This window comes from Solanum tuberosum, unplaced genomic scaffold (genome assembly GCF_000226075.1).
Source record: "Solanum tuberosum cultivar DM 1-3 516 R44 unplaced genomic scaffold, SolTub_3.0 scf00342, whole genome shotgun sequence".
Classification (NCBI taxonomy): domain Eukaryota; kingdom Viridiplantae; phylum Streptophyta; class Magnoliopsida; order Solanales; family Solanaceae; genus Solanum; species Solanum tuberosum.
In genome coordinates, this window is record NW_006239261.1 from 245,527 (window position 1) to 248,799 (window position 3,273).

The window sequence follows — 3,273 nt, forward strand, 5'->3', positions numbered from 1 at the left end:
AAACAGCTACTCCCAGGAGATCATACAAATAAATAGCCAACTAGCACAAAAATTCTGATTGGGCCGTCGAGGCCACCATGATCTCTATAACAAAACTGAAAGTATGTATATATCAAGATAATACATCAAACAACTAACAAGCTTCAGCAAACCAACAAACTAGTACAACATGGCCATACCGTAGTTATAGACGCCATACACTAGTCTGCAAGCCTCTAAGAGTAGTAAAGATTGGCGGGACAGGGCCCCAACCTACCCATAAAGATATATACAACAAAAGCTAACAAACCTCCCAACTCTGGCAGCTCCGAAGGAAAGGGGTTAGCCAATCGGATAGAAGCCAATCCTGCTGCCGAGGAGGTCTACTGGGTGGCCTGTCGGGACCTGCAGGTATGAATGCAGTAGACCATGAAAGGAAAAATAATATACCGATAATGAAAGGCAATAGACCATGAGCAGGTATCGTAATATACTGGGAGTAATCCGATAAATAAATCAAGGATAAGATAAGTGTACTGACCTGCTCCTAAATCTAACCATATCAAAAATAATAAAACAACCTAACCAAGCCCCCATAAGCTCGGCGGGTACAAACAACACGCAAGACCACCTACTCAGGCCCCCATAAGCCCAGAAGGTGCCAATCACTCAATATACTCCTATCGATAGTCCTCTAGCCCGGTAGGCAGTCACATAGCCCTCTTAGGCAATAATATAGCCCCGTAGGCAGCACATAACTCTCTTAGGCATAAATATAACTTATAGACAACTCATAGCCCTCTTAGGCAACAACATGGCCCTGTAGGCAGCACATAGCCTTCTTAGGCGTCAGTATATCTCCGTAGGCTACTCATAGCCCTTCTAGGCATCAATACAGCCCCATAGGCAACTCATATCCCTTCTAGGTATTGATATAGCCCCATAGGCAGAACATAGCTCTTCTAGGCATAGATCGCATTCCTGCAGCTAACCACAATAGCCCTAATGGCAACAATAACAATTCAATAGGCTAAAAGCGAGCAATTTAGCTATAAGCAACCTATACGAATAGCCTCTAAGTCGTGTCCAACATAGGGACGCCACTAACTGAATAAGAATCCCGACAAGGAAGGATTATATCCACTCGAGTGCTTCTTTACCACTTACATGCATAACATCTAAAGTGTGTTGGATCTGATCTATAAAGTCTTGTGGATCTTCATTCGGATCTAACCCGGTGAATGATGGAGGGTTCATATTAAGAAAATCACGTATCCGCGTGCCAGCTGCTCTATCTACACCACTAGTACCTACAACTGGACCTTCTTTCCTTTGGCTTTGGCCAACAACTATACGAGTTAATAATTATAGTGTATTCTTCAAATCTTGCTCAGTAGCGTAACAGGGGGATCTTGAGGTGCAATTTCCCTCCTTAGATATTCTGGAGATGGAGGCGTCGGGGAAGTCTATGATAGAGACTCATCTTGAGCCTCACTTTGAACAGCTTGACTAGGTGGTGGTTGGCTGGTCCCTTCTTGGGCAGCCACATCTACTCGTTTACTTGTACTCTTACTCATTCTCGTAACTGGCATCTTTGCTATAATAAAACAATTTAGAAGTTAGATACGATTCACCTACAACACTGGTTCTATCGTACGATCTAAGAAATTAAAGAAAAGAGACAACTCCTACATGTCCCGTAGCCTCTTGTTTATAAATGTGGTGCACAATACATCCATAATCAAGACTCTACACATACACGACTTTGTAGACTTCCTAGGATAACCTACTCTGATACCACTTTTGTCACACCTCAGTTCCCACCAAGACGAACATGCACCCGATTCCCTAATGGCTCGAGAGAACCAACATGTGTTTACTATGCATATAATAACTATGAAAACCTTAGAGTTGTGACCAGTTCACATAGGATGCAGCGATATGAACCAACATAAGTAGACCCAAACCTTATATACAAGACTTGGCCATTGAGGCCACAACTTGTTATGAGACAAGACGCAACTGAACTATATACATTAGTCTACAAAGCCTCTAAAAGGTAGACAACCTTAGTTTAGGGTGGGACAAGGCCCTGAATTACCCATAACTATCATACAACAACAAAATAGGTGACAACGACTCGGTAAGCCCCGAATCAACCTAGAGCTTCACCAATAGCAGTTGAGTACCTGTGCTCTTACTAACGAGGTCTACTGGCTGGAGTACCTGTGCCTGTATCATGAAATGCAGCGTCCCCGTAAGGGACGTCAGTACGAAAAAATGTACTGAATATGTAAGACAATAACATATGTAAAACAAGGCTCAAATGACATCAAGTATCCGTATGTATGTGCATAGATCGGAATATGACCACCTTTGTTACTCTTGTGGGATCATGTATGTTGCATTCTTTTCTTTACTTTTCTCTATGTTATGATCTTTATAAGGCATGTGATACGAATGACCAACTAATCAGTAGTAGAAGAGGATGACCCATACTAGGCATTTTAACCCTTGGGATGTTGTCCTCATAGTTACACAAATTGGGATAGACCCATGCTAGGCTTTCTGTCACACCCCAAGCTACCCCCAAGACGCGGACACGGGACCTAGGACCACAAAGTGATCCCAAGCTAACCCTGCTGGAATGATCATGAGCATACTAAAGATAATAATAACTGATGCGGAAGCTAAATCATAAAGTAAGTCTGAAATGATGGGGAACACCCATATACTATATCTCAGATATATGAAAACTGATGAGTTTAATACAAAGAAGATATTAACTCAACACTAAGCTGAATCTAACTATGTCTTAAATAAGCCTCTAAACTGACTAGAAATGTTGGGACATGCCCCAACTAGATCTAGCAAAACTGAAACTGAAGACTAAAAGCGATAAAGATAAACATGTCACTAGTCCTCGAAGAATGAGGACTCACCACTGATGCTGCTGAACTGAAGATCGGGAATCGATCTAAGCGTGATCTGGATGCTGAGAACCTGAACCTACATCACGAGAAGATGTAGCGCACATATGCGTCAGTACTTGAAATGTACTGAGCATGCAGGATAGAGTAAAGCTGAAATAACATATAACTGAACAAAGCAATAAAGCAATGAAATAATCTGAACATGATATAGATACTGAAAAATACTGAATACTGAGCTAACTGAATGCAATGACCAATTTATAACATGCTGAGACTGAATACTGACTGTACTGAAATATGGTCAATGCAATAGAGTCTGACTGAACTGTGGGAGCTACTAATAACCGACATAAAACCACAT